This window comes from Pelodiscus sinensis, chromosome 1 (genome assembly GCF_049634645.1).
Source record: "Pelodiscus sinensis isolate JC-2024 chromosome 1, ASM4963464v1, whole genome shotgun sequence".
Lineage (NCBI taxonomy): Eukaryota > Metazoa > Chordata > Testudines > Trionychidae > Pelodiscus > Pelodiscus sinensis.
In genome coordinates, this window is record NC_134711.1 from 132265704 (window position 1) to 132286049 (window position 20346).

Consider the following 20346-nt stretch of genomic DNA (forward strand, 5'->3'; position numbering starts at 1 on the left):
TTCTAGGCCTCCAGCAGAGTTAATCTGGCCCAGTATATATTCACCACTGCGCTGGAATAACATATGATATACACATGAGGCCAAATTAGACTTAGGGTAAATGGGCTCAACACCATTGATTTGCATCTGCTTATATTAGCTCTGAATATAGCCCGTGGTGTACAATATTTTAAGAAACAGATGCCTTTGAAAAAATCTTTTCAACATAAGCAATATGATATAGTTATTGTTGTAGGAATTAATTTACCCCTTCACTGATATAGTTGCACCCTCTCAAATACCACATCAGAAGAACACCTACTCATGGCAGATATATTCAGTGCGCACCTACAAAGATTTTGTTTCTATACTATGTAAATAACATACTTCTGAGGAAAACATTTTTTATTGAATTACGAGATGGGACAAAAGGCAGAAGAAATACAGGCAGTGCATATTTCCCAAAATACCAATATTAACAGAAAGAAAGTTGGGAATGTATTCAAGTCAAAGCCACACAAAAACTAAGACTACCCTTCAGATGGGTACTAGACCTGTATGCACAGTATTTTGAGCTAAGATTTAACATAGTAAACCCAGAGACTTCACATCTTAAAAATACAAAATAACAGAAAATGAATGTCAAAAAAGGCAGAAATAAATGATACTTCAATAATCTCCCTACACTATGCAAGACTTTGACAAAGAACAGCACTAGTGGAAGGAAAACAAAGAATTAGAGACAATCATTCACATATTTCCATACAAAATCCAAAATAGCAGTCACTGACGTGTTTCTCTATATCTGAGAATGAGATCAAAAGTGGCTCTTCAGACTCCTGTCTTCTTCTAATGCAGAAAAGCTTCTCTGTAAGAGCACGTCTACATGGAAGAGCTAAATTTATTTCAACTTTTGGCGCTTATTTAGACTTTTGTCTACACTGCAGTTATTTCGAGAAAAAGCACTCTTCCCCCAACTTCACTTACTCCTCTTACAACGAGGTTACAGGGGTCAGAGTAAGCAGCCCTCCAGCTTAAAATGATTTAGACATTATATACGAAATAACTGCTTATGTGTAGACACCGACTATATTATTTTGGAATAATGTCAGTTATTCTGAAATAATGCTGCTGTGTAGACATAGCCTAAGAGAATCTCCCCTGCACGCCAATAGAACAGATTTCCAAACATCTGAGTTGAGGAATACAACCAATGAGAACACATCTATATAAGCGGAGTAAGGAAGGGAGTACATAAATAAAGCTGGGCAACTCCAAAGCAATGTATGCAGGGGAAAAGCTTCCAACAGAGTTTCGTATCCAAAGAGGGTATGAGAACAAGAAGCAAAGGGGTCTGGCTACCTGCATTTCTCTGAATTTCTTCCCAATGTCCTTTTACTGCAGCATGACACCAGGAGAAAAGCAGCCAGTCCTCTACCAAGCAACTACAGTTTCAGTCTTTAGGATGCATACCAGACACAGAGATATGGCTTAGATCAGGAGTGGCAGAATCACAGATTATAATATTCCATTATTTTGCTGTCCTTTAAGAGCAAATCAATAATGTATCAGTGCCTCCAGAAACCATTCCTGACTTTCCTGTTGGATAATTCTTTTAATTCAGTACAGTTGCATAGACAGATTTCACAGAAGAAAGAAATTACTTTTGTCTCCTATACTAGTAAGTTAGATTTCTAGGGTAACATTTTAGAAAAGTAGATAGATCATTTGCAGGACTGTATGCTCAATTACATGCCTACATTTGTGCATGCAATGAATACAGCTACCTCTGCATTTACAAATCACCAGTTGTCTTGGCCAAATTACCATTTATAATGAACTGATTTCCACTGACTTTAAGGGCAGTTGTACATTTTCCTACCTCCAATCTTTGTTCCAAAGATGTCAAATCAGAATTACAATTACTTCCTTTTTTCCCCTCACATAAATATGAATAAAAAATTAATGATTGTTTTACAAATTTTGAAATAAAAATAAATAATATGCCAAAAATGATGAGCTAAGCAGGTGTCAGTATAAATTAAAAAGAACAACTCAAGATCAGTCAAAAATATTATAAAAAGATGTCCTAAATAGCTTCTCATTCAGCCTCTGAAAAAGAAAATAGAAATAGAAAGGATTATTCAGGAAGGTTTCTTCTTAGTGCAACCACATAAGTCATATGTAAAAAGATTAGAAGGGAAGAAAAATATTTTGCTCACAAACATAAACCTGGTCCTGGCAACACAGGCACACAAGCTTCACATTAAGCACGTGCATCAGTGTTTGCAAGACAAGGGTCACTCTCTCCCTGTCTAAATTTCAGCAACCCAAGAGGCTGGGTACATGTCCTATCTCATCAGGAAGCTAAGAGAAGGGGAGGAAGAGGAGAATATTTACAGACAGGTAAATTTACATTTTCAATAATGTAGCATTGTGAATGGTAAGTAGAGCATTCATAATTAGAGGAAGTGATGGATAAGAATACAGAGTCTTGCCTTATAAACCCCAGATTTCACTAGCCTCTCACTTTTGCAAGTCTTCGCTGTTTTTGCTGAAAATTTCCACATTCCCATTAGAGCCCAGAGGAAAATTATGTTAAGAAAGTTGACGAAAAATACACTTTTGTTCATTTTGAATTTACTCCACATAAAATAAAAAATATCCTTTCTTCCTGTTAAAAAAAATGAAGCCCCACCAACCGGGTTAATTCAAAATGGCTGAACTTCAAATCCAGGACCTGTCTATTTGGTAGCAAAGATGACCGTGGGTGTGAATCTATGCTCATTGAAGCCAATGCCAAAGTTCCCATTGACTTTAATGATGCAGAATCAGGGCCTGATTTCCTGACTAAACTGTAGTGGACCGCCATTAATCCTTCCTGCGAGGTTTTGAGGAGGAAATCCCCATGAGGACCTTCTTCCCGATACCCCATTGTCCTTTCAAGGAAGTGAGAAGCATTCTTGCAGTATAGAAAAGGCCAACATTTTGTTATTCAACTGAGGGGCAACTATGCCACACAACCAAAAATGCTAATATAGCACAAGGACTTCATACAAAGACCATTCAAGTCAATGGGCATTTTCCCATTAACTTCAGTAAGATTTAGTCCAGCCAGAAGAATCAGATTTACAAAGGCCCCTAAAGATGTAGATAAGCACCTAGACACCTAGCTCCCATTGAAACCAACGGGTGTAAGGCATGTAGGGACAATTTTTCAAGGATATTTAGACACCTAAAGTCCATTGATTTAATCAAAAGTACAGAATATTTTGGGCATTTTTTCAAGCAAACAGTGGGTTTTCACTATCATTCAGTGCTGGCCTAACCCCCGTCCCGAAATCTGATTTGGACTCTAACTCCCATTGATTTAATTGGGAGTCAGGCACTTCAACATCTTTTAAAATCTGGCACTTAGTGCCTATATGCAGTGGCCTTTAAGTTTTCTATCGGTGTTTATCTTGGCAAGAACATAAAAGTAAATCTGGCCATTTATTTACCCCTAGAAAAGGGAGAGAAAAGAAGGAGGAAGGGGTAAAAAAAAAAAGGGAAATGAAAATATTTCATTTTCATTCTTCTCAGTTCAAATTGTAATGATTTTTTTTTTTTTTGCATTTCAAATTATTTTGTCCAAAATCTGGAAATCTTGAATGATGCAAAAAATTCATACAGAAATATCCAAACTGTTTGAAAAAGCATTTTCCATTGGAAAAAAAATATTTTTTTCAATCAGCCCTAAAAACAGGTATTATGGGGAACTGCCCAATCTGGCATCCTAACCCATATATTTTCAGAATAGTAAATAACAATCTGTGTTATGCACAGCAGTGCTCAGTAGTATTGTGGCTAATACGAGCAAAGATAATCATAGAATCATAGAATCCTAGGGCTGGAAGAGACCTCAGGAGGTCATTATAATTCAACATAACAGATTAACATTCAACATCATACTGCATTCCGTTATTTTTATCCTGCTGTCTCTTTCACTCACCAGCTCATGATTCACACCCTCCCCAGACTGGTGTTTCCATCCCAGTACTGTGTCTCATTGGGTGTGCCATGGATTGCTGTGCCCTGGGAAGCCTTCTCAAAGACAGCACCACAGTGTCTGCTCCAGGTTTCTCTAGAGAACAAAAAAATGCAAGGTCACCTATAACATGGCATCACAATTACTGTGGCTGGAGCAGTCTGTTTAGCAAGCTGTTGTCAGCATTCACTGGGGATATGACACTAATTAAGTTTATTAGCTAGGTGCCCACACGTAGGAACATAGATGATAGCAATGCCTACGGCAGGAAGATAATACAACTACAGAAAGACCATCACATGGGTAACCTACATTTCAGAAGCCTTGTGCAATAGGAAAATTAAATTCAGTGGATAAATGCAAAATAATGTACACTGGAAGGGAAAACTTAAATGGCTCATAAACTTTATAAGCTTCTAAATTAGCTGTATCAGCTTAAGACAGCAATCTGGGTGTCAAGTGTAGACAGCTCAGTGAAGAGCTGTGCTTAAAAAAAGCTACCATTATGTATAAAGAATGAGATGAGAATCATAAACTGGAAATATTATAATGCTGAATATAAATCAATGATACCACCTGGTCTGGAATAGCATGTGTAGTATTAGTAACCCCTTCTCAGTCCATACATGGCTTCTTCCTCTCTTGTCTCTCTTGGAGCCAGATTGTAGTCCAACCTTCCATGGCTACACTGGGGCATAAAACCTCCTCCACGCTTCCCTCCAACCCACATTGCTGCTTGTGATGGAATGGGAAAGCAAGCTCCATATGGCCACTGTTCCCACTGCAGTCATGTGGGTGGGGTGGGAGCAAAGAGGGACAGGAAGACATAGAAGCCTTGGCTCCACTCCCTGCATGGCATGAACCGGTGGAACGTAAATGACTCTGGAGCTGGTATCGACAGGAAGTCATCTGCCTCTGTTATGGAGCTCTGGAATAGGAAGTAACTTAGCCCTGAAGCAAGGGGTATCAAGAGAGGCTATGGGATTCTCTGAGTTGCAATTCCTTTTCTGCGCTGCTGCTGAGGTGGCACAGATATGCACCAGTCTGTGCTAATTGCTTCATCCTTCCAGTGCTCCCAGTCAGATCCCTTGAGTCTCTGTTCTCTCTCAATCTTTCATGCCTGTTCTCACAGACACCCACAAAAACCTTCTTGAGGAGAGGCCAAAGCACATTGTGCTACCATGAAAGTTACATTCTGTTCTCTGCACATCCATTAGTCTTCTAGCAAGTGTAATTTCCTGTCAGCTCAATTTTCAGCAGGCCCTTCTAGGTGCCCTGATGATGGTGAATTAGACAGTCAGACAGCAGTACCAAGCAGTCTGCGCTGCCAGAGACACTTTACTGCTCTACATGCTGATGCTACCTCAGGCCACCCGTTCTGTCCCCCCATTCTACTCCCTCACCCAGCCCAAAGCCAGTGTATGACTGAGTGGCTAGGGGGAGTGGGCGTGCACACGAGGGAAAGAAGACTGAAGGCTTACTCATACTCCCCACATTCAAATGTCAGGGTCGTCCTTCAGTCCAAATAATAGGGCATCTTGAATGCAGAAGCGTATCCTCTGCACACCAGTCATGTCTCTGCCTCCCACCATTTTCCCCAGTTGCAGAAAGCCTGAAGCAGACACTGGAAGAGGTTGTGGTTACTGACCTGAAATGAAACCTGTTGCCATTTTAAAGACTGGTTTTGTTTTGTTTTGTTTGTTTTGTTTTGTTTTGCGGGAAAGCTAATGGGAATCGAAGGGTTCCCCCAGAAGGGGCAGAGCTGTCAAAGCAGCACAACATCCTGCTGTCAGTGCCTGTGAATGTTCAGTCCCAGCTGCAGCAGGACAGTATCTGGATATGACTGGATCAAATCAGAAACAGGCTGTATTTGTTGAACCCCGGTCAGAGACACTATTCAGCAATAGTGAGCTTCAACCTCTTGCCTTGAGCCTATGTTGTCCCTGAGCTTGTAGCTCATTTGTTTTGAAGTGGTATATTTTAACTCAGTTGGTCTGGAGTCTGTGCAATTTGAGTGGGACTCGGACAATATCTTGCTAAATCCTCCTAAGCACCCCAGCCTCTTCCCACCATCCGAGACGTGCAAAAGGGCTGCAGAGCAGCCACTCTGGCCACTGCTGTGAATTCGCCTGGCAAGGGGGTGTCTTTCAGCTGTCACAGAGCTGTGTACTGAGACCTTGTGCTAGACCCATCCCATCCACTCAACCACAGTGTAGGAAGAGGGAGGCAGCATGGGCAAAATATACTGTACTCCATCTCTGATTCTACTGATGCATGGACCATTAGGGAACATAGCCATCTGGCAACAGCTGGAGCGGCCCTAGATTGTTTTCACCTGTGCCAGGGTGTCATCTATCAGCGCCAAGAATCAGGGAGCCATAATCAGTTTCCTATTCCCCCTACCCTTTTGCTGAGTCATATGAAAGTGCAATGAAGTTGAGGCATCAGGGCCTGACAATAAATTATTGTGAGTCATAATAATGTGTTTCTTAAGGACCGTTCCTATTTTAGGTCAGTCCTAGAGGTAGTTCTCTCACTCCTAGTTTTGGTACCAAAGATGTTTCTCTGTCTACTAACTGGTTTGTCTTTCTCATTTGAAAGGAGGTTTTAAATAGGCAGCTTAGGAAAGATGTAACTAGGATGTCATTCCTTAGGTGTTAAGGCAAACCTAAAGGGTCTTGACTCTTAGCCCAGACTCAGTTGCTATCTCTCATTGGCCAGTTTTGACCAAGTCATTTGACATCCATATATCATACAATGGCAATTTCATGGTACATGAAGGACCACAGCAGAGTATATTTGTTGGTTACAGAGGGAAAACCAACAGTCTTTCTTACAGGTTTCCAACAAGAGTCAGGGTATGTCTACACTAGCCCCCTAGTTCGAACTAGGCTAATGAGGGCGACTGAAATTGCACATGAAGCGTGAGATTTAAATATCCCGCGCTTCATTAGGATGTTCCCAGGCGGTCGCCATTTTTGGAAATTGACTAGCCCTGAAGAACTGCCTGCATCTATACGCGGCAGAGAAGGGTGATTCTGAAATAAACCCCTTACTTTGAATTACCAGTTAAACCTCATTCCATTCCATGAAGTTTAACTGGTAATTCGAACTAAGGGGTTTATTTCGGAATCACCCTTCTCTGCCGCGTGTAGACGCGGGCAGTTCTCCCAGGCTAGTCAGTTTCCAAAAATGGCAACCGCCTGGGAACATCCTAATGAAGTGAGGGATATTTAAATCCCGGGCTTCATTTGCAACTTCTAATGCCTACATTAGCCTCCCTAGTTCGAACTAGGGGGCTAGTGTAGACATACCCTAATTCATCAACTATATCACCAAAACCTGAGGCCTTGTCTACACTGGCAAGTTTTGTAACCAAAAACCGCCTTTCAACTTCCAGGCATGGAGGAGAACTAGATTGAGTAGATCTGACCTAGCACTCTGGGGGTACGTCTAAACTACATGCCTCTGTCGACGGAGGCATGTAGATTAGACAGATCGGCAGAGGGAAATGAAGCCTCGATTAAAATAATCGTGGCTTCATTTAAATTTAAAGGGCTGCCCCGCTCTGCCGATCAGCTGTTTGTCGGCAGATCTGGGCAGTCTGGACGTGCCGCGTCGACAAAGAAGCCTTTCTTGATCGGCACAGGAAAACCTGGTTTCACGAGGCATACTTGTGCCGATCAAGAAAGGCTTCTTTGTCGACGCGGCGCGTCCAGACTGCCCAGATCTGCCAACAAACAGCTGATCGGCAGAGCGGGGCAGCCATTTAAATTTAAAGGAAGCCGCGATTATTTTAATCGAGGCTTCATTTCCCTCTGCCGATCTGTCTAATCTACATGCCTCTGCCGACAGAGGCATGTAGTCTAGACACAGCCTGGGAGATGGGAGTAATAGTTCTGTGACATCATCTCTCCCTGGTCCTGAGGAAACTCCATAGTGAAGGGAGCATCAGAATCGGGTGCTGTGTCTGTGAATCAGGAACCAAAACTGGAACATCACTCTGTCAGAAAATGCAGGGATTACCCATGTAAAATAATACTGATCCTGTCAACACAAAGTGTTAGGTCCTCCACCATGCATGGCCCAGGCCACCGCTTCCAGCAGCTCCCTTTGGCTGAAAACAGTGAATTGGAGCCAATGGGAGCTGTGAGGCTCCGTGGCTACAGAGCCTTTAGATAAAAAAGACTCACTTCGGGAAAAACCGGTCAGATAAATGGTTAACAAGGCTAACATGTCGGAGAGAAAAGCTTCAGAGGGGTAGCCGAGTTAATCTGTAAAAGGAAAAACTTTAAAAACAAGAAATAGTCTAGTAGCACCTACATATTTTGTTAGTCTTTAAGGTGCTGCTAGACTATCTGTTGTTTTTTAAAGTTTTTCCTAAATAAAGTAGATTGGAAGCTTCCGCTATCTCTGTCTTATAACATAAGAACACAAGAACAAGGGGAGATTCAATCAAAATAAAAGGTGTAAAACTCAAAATCAATGAAAGGAAATACTTGTTCATACAAAGGAGAATAAATCTGTGGAACTCACTGCCACAAGGAGTAGTTAAGGCCAAGAATGTGACAAAGTTCAAAAAGGGATTGACTATTTATATGGATACTATGAATGCCCAGAATTATCAAAATCAATGTTAAAACATTTGGAAGGGATATAAAATTTTGTTCTTTCGGGCTTATGCTATTCTCTGGCTATTAGAGTACAAGAGGAGACTAAGTCTAGGTCTACACTGCAAAGATAAATTAGAAAAAGAAATGCAATTTGCAGTACGCAAATTGTGTATTTTTTTTCACTTTACTGTCAAAAGAGACTTTTCCAAAATTTGGCATGACTACATGGCGCCAAATTTTGGAAAAAAGTCCTTTTTCAACACATCCTTTCTTCCTCATAAAATGAGGTTTACAGGGATGGTGAAAGAGCATGTCCACTTTTTCAAAAAAAATTGTGAAAAAGCAGATGCACTCCTTGGATGCGGTATCCTGGAAAAGCACTGCAGTCTAGACATAGACTTACTGGCTATTGTCAGAGATAGAGTTCTGGGTTAGATGGGTTAGATTGTCCACTGGACTGACCCAGTATGATATGTCCTATGTTCCACATGAGGCACTCTGCTACCCTATATTTTATATTGAATGAAATCTAATAGCCAGAGAATTGAACCTTTTTAATAATCCATTGTCTCAAACAAACATGAGAGCACCCCGTGAATTAGACATGGATGAGTTGTTTTTCAATTTTGGTGTCATTTGCAAATTGGATCATGGTTGACTGTACACCAAAGAAATACTCGACAAAATGAGATGTGATGCAACCATGCTGTGTGCATAGATGGGCATTTATTTATTATTGATTACTATTATTATTGCTGTTCAAAAAGCATCATGAAACCCTACAAGTCTTGGAAGGATCTAAAAATAGCAGGGCACATCACTGAAGACTGATAGACACAGCTCTACATTTTTCCAACTATATTAAAAGAAAAGTTAAGGAGGAACAAAGAGAGAATATCTGAGTCTTGCTACTTTTGGGAGGAGAACATCGACAAAATGTATGAATTCCCTGTACAGCCTCCAGTGCCTGCACTTTTGCTTCATCCCTGTGATATAGACAATCACTGTAAAAACAAGAATGAAGAAAATGTTTAGGATGAAATCTTCAAAAGCTTTCAGCATTAGCCTAACTGCACCCACTGAAATCAATGAACTTCTGCTGGCTTCAGGGGAGCACACTTATGCCAATATAAAGTGCCTTTAAAAATCCCAGCCTTCTTGTTTGATACAGTGAGTTCATTTCGAATGAATGTATCTGAACTGACATGTTTGCTCCTATAGTTATTTCTGGTACCCTTCAAAATACTTCTTAACATCCTCTTATACTGTGGTATTATGGTGCACTGCAATATCAAATCATTTCCGATAAGCTTTCAGATTCACTTCATAAGGAAAGTACAAAGCACCACTTGACTTAGAACTCCTTGTGCAGTTCTATTTTCCAGGTTAAACATTATGCACTGGCAGTGACATCAGGCCTTATATAATAATTTCATGTGATGTCTTTCTAGACAGTGTAGATACAGACTGAATCACAACTTTGCTTTAGAGTTGACAATGAATAATAATTATATTGCCTCCAGCCTTTTCCAAAATGCTCTCTCATCTTGCAGCTAGTTCAGAGGCATGCTGAGGCCCTGTCTGGCTCTCACAGAAGTCAATGGGAAAACAACAGTTGAAATATTCATACCTTCAAAGATTGGTTTTACTTGCCAGTCAATGTTTGCCTATAGAGCCCGTGATCTTTGATGACAGCTATCGTATGTTTGCACATCAAGCACTATAATGCAACCCTAACAGCACTACTTTAAAAAGTGAACTAGGAAACTATTAGTGAGCAATAGCAGGGTCTACATGGACCAATTATTGAAGAACTGTTCAGGTACAAGTTGAACCTCTCAAGTCTGGCACTCTCGGGACCTGACCAGAGAATTTGCCAGAGCATGAGAGGTTTATATTTTCTAGCAGCATTACCAATTGGGGCTGTAAAAAAAAACTATAAGCAACCATGGGAAAATTGGCCACACCCATGATAAGTGGACATCAGGCTAATTAAAATCATACCAGACCATGGATGTTGTCAGACCATAAAGTGCCGGATCAGAGAGATTCAACCTGGCTACGTCTACACTGGCCCCTTTTCCGAAAGGGGCATGCTAATTTTACAGGTCGTAATAGGGAAATCCGCGGGGGATTTAAATATCCCCCGCGGCATTTAAATAAAAATGTCTGCCGCTTTTTTCCGGCTTTTAGAAAAGCCGGAAAAGAGCGTCTACACTGGCCCCGATCCTCCGGAAAAAAGCCCTTTTCCGGAGGATCTTTTATTCCTACTTCAAAGGAATAAGAGATCCTCCGGAAAAGGGCTTTTTTCCGGAGGATCGGGGCCAGTGTAGACGCTCTTTTCCGGCTTTTCTAAAAGCCGGAAAAAAGCGGCGGATATTTTTATTTAAATGCCGCGGGGGATATTTAAATCCCCCACGGATTTCCCTATTACGACCTGTAAAATTAGCATGCCCCTTTCGGAAAAGGGGCCAGTGTAGACATAGCCCCTGTGTTTCAATTCCAGTATAATTATACTAGATTAGTAAAACCGTATTAAGCCCTGTGTGAACACACACAGTTCGAAAAAGTAGCCTTAATTAGGTTTAATTTAATTCAATTCCAAAGCACATTAAACTAAACTGAATTAAATCCACTTTTATTTCAAATGAGAATATCAACGTAGGATTTTAATCCAGTTTAACATATTTAGTTAAAATTCACATTTTTGGTTAATTCAGATTAACTCTCCTAAGTGTTCCCATCTACACTTAGAACCTTAGGCTCTTAAGGCTTTTGAAAATGTTACACCCAATGCCGAGATTTCATCTCTATGATGGAAGTTGTTGTAGCATACAGATAGGAAACTCTAAATGGATAATAGTAATGCAACACACTGAGTCCATACTGCACATCTATCTAATCTAATCTATGTATTTTTTAAGAATATTTCTGATAGCACTCACCACCATAGTGCATAAGGTCTGACATCGAAATTCAAAGGTGGATTCTTTGGATTATGGCAATGACCAAAATACATTTCCAGCTCCAATTATTTCATTGCATATCAACTCTGGGAATAAGGCCCATTTGGCAGAACATTGACATACACATCTCTGGCTTTTAGCCTGTGTGCTTACTGCATTATTTTTAAAAGCTATTTATTAGCCAGTCCTAAGCATCTACCAATAATTGGTAGGTAGCTCTGAGTAAATTGTGAAGGCTCTGTGTGCAAGCTTATTATGTAAACTGACCTGGATCATTCAGGTCTGACTGTTCTGTGAGTATTATACCAGACAGAGGGCAAAATTATTGTTTCCAAAAGGTCAAAGGGCAATGATTAATACTGCAGGGCTGATACTTTGCCCTGTTCTGGAACATAATTTGAATATATCCCCAAAGTGGGAGTGTGGACACAGAGAAAGCATATCTGGCTCCCAGAAACAAGTTAGAGCAATGCCTGGGTTGCTCTAACCTGCTCTAGGATTCAAAGAGTTGTAACTAGTTATTGATTCTCCTCTTCTGTTTAGTTCTCCTTTCTCCTGAGTTGCCCTAGGTGGCTGTTTTTGAGGAAGGCGGGAGAAGAAAGGGAAGCCATCCTTTGTCATGTGCTCCCTTACGCTTAAGCAGAGCCAGTCAGCCCCCAGCCCTCTCCCTGGAGTGCCCCATTGTTCAGCATGGAAGACTCCATCCCCTCCCCCTAGTGGTAAGTCTGATGCCAACATTTCTATTTAATATCAGAGGGTGTGGCTCAAAGAATGCCTTTTCAATTATCATTTTTTCTTTTTAAGGCAGTCACCTTTGAGAGTAATAATTTATAACCCTGAGGGCTGCAAGTGGTTCCCAGTACACACATGAAACACCGTGGCTGCGTCCAAATGCATTCTGGTATATAGTATGTAAATTGACTGTATAAATGAGGCATGTGTGAATGCATTGTTTTCACTGTAGTTACTCAAGGAAACAATGGTATTTTTTCCAGAAACAAAAAAAACATGTATCAAAATTTTCAAGATATATAACCAGAGGATTAAGCAGAGCATGAAGGTACAAAGAAAGACCATGGGCAGATATTTTCCCCCTATTTATGTAATCAAGATCCAGATATGAAACAATCAGACTACTCATTGTTTTTAAAGTTACAGACTAACACTGCTACCACTCTGAGAATCTCTTATTCAGTTAAGCCCACATAACAAAGGTACATAGGTACCTAGACCTCAAAGTTAGGTATGTAAAGCCTTTTTACACTCCAATGAGATTCTCAAAACTCACACCAAACCCTGAAGGCATCTAAACTCACTCTGTGGCTAAGTTTTTGCAATGAAAGTTCCCAACGTATCTACGTTTCTGCCTCTGGCTATATGCAATGCTGCCTCACTCCAGGTGCCTGGGGACCTATCTTCCACCTACACCCAGAGTATGTCTACACTGCATGGCTATTTTGGGATATCAAAGGTATCCCAAAATAGCTACCCCACGTCTTCACAAGCTGCTCACTATTTCAAAATATATAACGGGCATGCTATTTCGGCATCCTGGTAAACGTTGTCGTACAAGGGATGGCTCGAAATAGAGTGTTATTTCAAAATTTGGCACTGTGTAGATGAACCAAATTTCAAAATAAGCTATTTTGAAATAGTTTCGAGATAAGATACGTACACTAGGGGATAAATTCAAATAAAAGAACACAATGGCAGCTACATTCATTGCGTAGCTGAAGTCGAAGTATCTTAATTCGAATTTTGGCACCATCCGCGCTGCAGGGAGTCAAAGGGAGAACACTTTCCCTTTGACTTCTCTTGCTCCTTGTGAAAGCAGGACCACTGGCACCAACAGGAATGCCCTCTCAGTTCAAATTAACATGTCTTCATTAGACCCATTAACTCAATCCCTAGAAGATTGACTGCGGCTGCTTCGATCTTATCTGTATTGTGGATATGACCTGAATGTTTGTAAAAGGCTCTGGAATCACTGGAGGGAAGGAACTATCTTAATGCAGCATTATTATTTTCCAGTATTATACCCTATTTCCCATTGGTACTTTGTAACCTTCCTCTAATCAGTGTTTGTTGCATTGCAAAAGAGAAATGGGAAAGAAAAATCAGCAGGAGCTCTATTTGATTCCCTATGATTGTTTTCTGGAACGCCAACATGATGTTTTTCACTGTTACTCTGCAATGCTACCTATAGGAGTGAGATCACAAGTCATTAGCATATGCTAATGGTGGGCCAAAATCCGGTCTCAGGATGCCCCAGTACAAATCCCTTGAACTGAGTTCTGTGCTGACTTACTCCATGTGCAACCCCATTAATTCTGATTGGGTGTCATGTCTGTCATTGACAGCAGAATTTTGCCTGCTCAGTGTAAAATGCTGCTGTATGGTAACTCCATAGTTGATTTAATAGGGTAATTAAAAGAGCACACTGGGAAGCCTATAAAATTTGTTAACATGCCCAATACTATTAATTAGCCACATTCATTCGTATAATTCTAGTTTTCCCTTGAATAATAAAAGGCCATGGACCTGATTTCTTCTGTGCTAGGCCTGTTTTATGCTGGTGTTCTCCAATTACACCAGCATAAAACTGGAGTAATGCAATGGTGAATTAGATACAAGAACAGTATTAACCATTTTTTTCACTGACATCAGGGTTAAACCTTAAAAAATTCTATTTTCACTATAGTCCTTTACAGCACACGTATTTTTTTCTCCTTCTGGGAAGTAAATGCAAGGTTGGTTGCTTATCCTTTGGGAAGAAAAAGGAATTGAATGTATCCTTATTAATATACCAGATATTCCAGAATTCATTTCACTCTTTCCCTAAATAAAGAAGGCAAGAACTACATACACGTGAGTGAAACAACTTCATTAGCGGGATTCCTTTTCAGAAAATGTACCTATATCATGTTTTCTATTCATGGGAGACTAAAACTTCACAGAATGTTATTGGCAGCTCTCACAGGATATTTTCCATTTGCACATATTTCTAAAAATGTCAACCTCACTGTAACTATTCTCATGCAGGAAGTCTAACATCAGATGTACATTAGATTGAAAAAAATCACAAACTGCTTTTAAAAAGGAAAACAAATTTAAAGTATGTTATACTGGCTCATGTCTATCAGCTCTTTTCCAATAATACCGAGAAATCATATTTTTGGACCTTACGATGACACAGTCGTGGCAATGCAGTTTGAAAACCTGCAACAAGAACTCTGAGGTTTTAATTTACGAACAACGGATTTTATGTGAGCCCTTTATTAAGGCCTGATTTCTCCACGTGGATGTGTATTACTGAATATAGGGAAAAACCGTGTATGAGGCATCAAGACCCAGTCCTGGAATTAAAAATAGACAGCTAAGCAAGTGTGCCTCTGGCTGGAGGAGTCCTCACCAAAAAGGGGAGAAGTGCAATGCCATGGCATGTATACTGTGCACCAATCATCTCTCCTAGTATGTCTACACTACCACCCTAGTTCGAACTAGGGTGGTTAATGTAGGCAACCGGAGTTGCAAATGAAGCCCGGGATTTGAATTTCCTGGGCTTCATTTGCATATTGCCGGGCGCCACCATTTTTAAACGTCCGCTAGTTCAGACTCCGTGCCCGCAGCTACACGCGGCACGAACTAGGTAGTTCGGATTAGGCTTCCTATTCCGAACTACCATTACTCCTCGTGGAAAAATGGCAGCACCTGGCAATATGCAAATGAAGCCTGGGAAATTCAAATCCCGGGCTTCATTTGCAACTCCGGTTGCCTACATTAACCACCCTAGTTTGAACTAGGGTGGTAGTGTAGACATACCCCTAGATGATTACGTTGACTAATTTGGGACCCCACTGGATATAATTGCTTTGGAACTAATCCTCTTGTAACTTTTGCTCAGGGCATGAAATAAATATGGAAACATGAAATATCTGCTCTCTAGACATTTTGCATGTCAAGCATGTGGAATACACAGGCTTTGGTCACTACACACCCTCCTCCCCACACTAACACATCCACTCTTCCTATTAGCCATCTAAGGGTGTGTCTACACAGCAAAGTTATTTCGGAATAATAGTTGTTATTCCAAAATAACTATGCAAGAGTCTACACAGCAATTCCATTATTTCGAAATAATTTCGAAATAACAGACGGCTTGTTCCAGTTTCTGTAAACCACATTCTAAAAAGAATAACTCCTATTCCAAAATACCTATTTCGAAATAAAGTGTGTGTAGATGCTCCACTTTTGTTTTTTTGAAATAGCCCCTCCCCAGAGCCATTCTAAGTTATTCCATCTGGGGCTCTAAATCGAAATAGCAAGTCTACATTAGACTAATTTTGAGGCTCGGACTAATTTTGAGGCCGGCCTCGGACTAATTTTGAGGCTTCCCTGCAGTATTGACGTGAGCCATTAGTTAGTTTGAGCACCCTATTGAAATCCGTCAGGCTTCTAGGCCTTTCTGTAGGATTTCTCTGCTCACTTCTGAGCCAACCACTTTTGATCCTACTATACCTTTGCTATTATTACATTTCCCCTGCACATCTCCTATACCTTTTTTCCTGTCCGTTCCCCTCCATATAGTAGCTGCTTTATAAAGTTTTAATTCAATGGCAAAGGGTTCAGTGGCCAACATTTAAGTAAAACCAAAATCAGACCATGTAAATAACCAGTCAAGTTCATTCTACATTAACTATATGTAAAAAGCAACAGAATAATCTGAAAAAAAACAAACAACCACAGCTACTAATAATATGTAACATTTGTGAATTCAACAATAGCACTTACATGGCACTTTACCCATTGCCAGTAAAGATTGGTGAACCAGTGCCACCTCACAACACTCCAGAGAGATACATTGGTCAATATAACTAAATATGGGGAAACTGAGCAAGAAATTCAAAGGGTCTTGCCCATGGCCACAAAATGAAGCAGTGGCAGAGTTGGAATTCAGGGCCTGCTAGTTTCCAACCATAAGCTCATTTCTCCAGACCATCCTCCCTTAGCCGAAATTGTGCTGCCGCTCTGTGTCTCCATTTCCCCATCTGTAAAAAGGTGATTGTGATATTGGCCTCCTTTGCAAAAGTCTTTTTGAGATATATAGATGAAAAGTGCTATGCAAAAACTGGGTGATTATTAATTATTATTATTGTCATAATTATTATTAATCTCTTTTCAGACTGATCATGTTTTTCTAAATAATCATTTATTATTGAATTAATCATTTGGCAAGCAGTCTGAAAATTCCACAATTTCACTGTTTAATAATAAACAATTTTCAAATTAACTTTCCTCATCTTTAAATAACCCTTCTATGCCTTGAAAAATTAGTGTTTTCTAAAGAAAAAACCACCATAAATTCATTCCCATTACAAATTTGCTGCAATTACTCCCCCTCAGATTTCCAAAACATTTAACAAGAGCGAGAAATTACAAGGCTACGCTGTTTCAATAATGCAAATCTCTTTTCAGCTGTCCACAAAAATCACATGCATTTCTAGCTATGGGAAGGGATATGCAGATTCACTTGGGAGTAGAGGGAGGAGGGAGAGACATAAAGGTGCCTTGAGCTTGCTCAAGAGAGTTAAGTAGAGCAGAATCTCACTAATCCCTTCTAACTCTGCAGAGGGCAAAGAGAACCTTGGTGCGGATTTGTGGGGTCTGAGGATTACCAAATGATGAGCCACTAGTGTAGGTAATTAAATTTTACTGGTCATACAGCCTGGAACGTCACCACTGCTGGGCCTGCTTCCAGCACTGATGCAGAATCTCAGTTTTCTGCACTATTGTCTGCCTAGCCACCATATTTGTAATGCCCCCATCAACGTTGTTATAGCTGAGTGCAAGCAAACTGCAAACCTGGTAATGGGGATTTGCCATTGTACTGGTTGTTGAAGGCTGGAGCATCAAGATTATATTGTATATGTGTTATCTGTATGGAATATATCGTATTGTAATGGGCCTCCCTGCCCTTTCCTCTTTCCCTCCCACTGCTGGATTACAGGTGGGTGTGGATTGAGGGAGATGTGAGGTAAAGTTTTGTGGTAAAGAAGAGGGCCTTCGGATTGGTACACATTAGTTCTCTGGGGCTATGTCTATATTGCATGCTTATTTTAAAATAACTCATGGTATTTTGAAATAAAGTGCACGTCTACACAGCAAACCTGTTATTTCAAAATAATGGGCTTCTTACTGTGACTCATGATAATTCTTATTTCACTAGCCAATAGCCCATCATAAGATGGGATTTTTGGGTCTTACTCCTCCATGTCCGTCTCTCTCTCTCTCTTTCTCTTCTCCTCTCCCTTCTGCCTCTTATTCGGGGGTCTGCGGAGCCCAAATGGCCACTTGAGCCGCTTGCTCCCCCGCAGTGGCCGGGCTTAGCGGCGCAGTTGTCAGCCGAGCGCCACGGTGGGAGGTGAATGACGTGACTCAGGCAACAGCGCCGCCCAGAGGGAACAGCCAGCATTTCAGCGTTACAGAGTCACAGACATTGGGCTACTATATATATGATGAGGAGTAAGGGAAGTCGAAAGAAGAGTGTTTTTCCTTCGACTTCCTGCTGGGTAGACAGCACTTAAAGCTGAGTTAAGCTATTTCGACTTAAGCCAAGCAATTGACATAGCTGAAGCCACATAGCTTAATTCGACTTTAGCCCTGCAGTGCAGACGTGCCTTAAGGAAGGTGCCCTCAGGAGGTAAGGGAGAGGAGGGGAGGCACAGTCAGGGCAGTCAACATCCAACTTCTTGAGATAAGCATCTGCCACTAATGGGAAAACTAAAGTTTGAGTTGCTCAAAATGTAGGAAGGGACAGAAGCATGTGATGCAAATGTCAGTGGAGCCAAATGTACATCAAGACACCTGAGCATAGGATATAAAACAGCACAAAATTTGGCCCTGCTTTCTGCAGGGCAGCAAATGACATTCTTCATGCCCTGTTGCAGCCAAAACACAGAAATGTGATTTTGTCTTTCACTTCACCCTCCATGCCATCAAATATTACAACCTTTTTTACCTTCTTTGGGTACCTAATTTCATGGTGATACTAAACCAAAGCCTGCAGATGATACCCCAGAGGAGTTCCAAGATTTATATTGTGATAATTTGACATTTTTGGTAAACTTCCTTTAGGTTAATCCATTGCATTTATTCATTGGATTATCTATATTGAGACCCACCCCCACCGCCCGCCACACACAGCAGTCTTTAAACTAAAACAGAAATCTTCTTCAGATAATGCAGCGTTTGCCTGTTACGAAGATAATTAATCCACTGCCAGATAAGGGAATTTCAAAAGTTATTCTACCCTTGCACTGCCAAAAATGCAGAGCAACAGCATCCCAGTGAAGTCATGGGACCTGATTTTGATCTCATTTACATTGCTGTAAATCCAGCATAACTTCATAAACTAACAGTATCATATTTATGTAAAAACAGTGTTAGTGAGATCAGTGGATTTCAGTTGTGCTTCTTTGGATTTTGGTAGTATAAAGCAAAGTTTGCGCAATTATGTTGAACAACAAATGCTTAAATAAACCCAAAGATGGACTAGCTATCAACTGGAGTGTTCTGGAGTGCCGCTGGGCAAACTTTTTGAACCACCAGATACTGTTGTAATTTGGCAGTAACTCCACTGCAGTAAGTGACTTGCAAAGCAGATGTGAATGAAGATCAAGTCCTATGCATTTATGACAGTAGGGAATTTCATAAAGTTATGCATTCCTGTTTCTGTCTGCACAGATCTGCTGAAAGTCTGGAATTATTGGAAATCAGAAGCTCTGCTGGTGTAAAATCAGTGCAGCCCCATTGTTTATTCTATTTCTAGGAGAATTCTAATTACCTCTACTTATGATTGATTGTCAGAGATTTGTAAGGGATTTTGCAATACAAGATATGGCTAAATCCTCTGACCAATGGACTGATACTGCAAACACTTGCTAGAGCAAGGGTGGCCAACACATGGCTCTTGAGCCACATGCAGCTTTTTGCTCAAAGAAATGTGGCTCTTGCTAGTTCAGAGCCACGCGTCTGGACTACTCACAGCCGCTCTGCGCACGTACGCCAGCACCTGGAGCAAGAAGCACATGGCTGCAGCGGCAGTGGCTCCAGTGAGACCCAGGTATTGGGTTAGAACGGGGGGGCGGGGGCTGGGAGTGTCTGGTTACGGGGGAGTGGGATTGGGTTAGAGCAGAGGAGCTGGGGGTGCCTAGCTCTGGGGGAGAAGAGGGAGAATGGGTTAGAGTGGGGGAGCTGGGAGTGCCTGGTTATGAGAGAGGGGGATTGGGTCAAAGCAGGAGAGAATGGGGGTGCCTAGCTCTGGGGGATGTGTGGGTGCATTGGGTTAGAGCAGCAGGGCTGGGGGTGACTGGCTCTGCAGGATGGGTAGGTGCATTGGGTTAGAGTGGAGGGGCTGAACTCAAAATCTTCATGGATGCAGAATAAGGCAACCAACACAGATTTCATATTTAAATTCCAGGGTGGAAAAGAATCATCATGTACCTGGTTTACACTGTGTTTCTTTAAAGAAAATTCAAAGGCCACTGTTTGCCAGGCTGAAGCAACTATTCTGAGATATGAGTCTCTTCCTTATTTATTTTTAAACCTCTCATAGTTGCAGTCTGAGACAGACCTGAATTTTTAGAGCTATAAAAAAGCCATAATTTTCATAAGCAAAAAAAAATGAGGAAATCATTCCAGAGATCAACACGCTGGAGTGAAATAGGCACTTCAAATTGTGCTAATTTACTTCAGTTTAATT

At 41.0% G+C, this 20346-nt stretch overlaps 1 protein-coding gene across 1 annotated transcript in view; it reads right to left on the reverse strand.

Annotated features, from left to right (window-relative positions):
* Window positions 1-378: 378 nt before the first annotated feature.
* Window positions 379-20346, reverse strand: part of KCNA5 (potassium voltage-gated channel subfamily A member 5) — a 29032-nt gene continuing 9064 nt past the window's right edge. The window contains exons 2-3 of the mRNA XM_075901710.1: window positions 3971-4102; window positions 379-2091 (exon numbers count right to left, since the gene is read on the reverse strand). The gene's annotated coding sequence lies outside the window, so the exon portion shown is untranslated. The remainder of the gene's footprint in view (window positions 2092-3970; window positions 4103-20346) is intronic.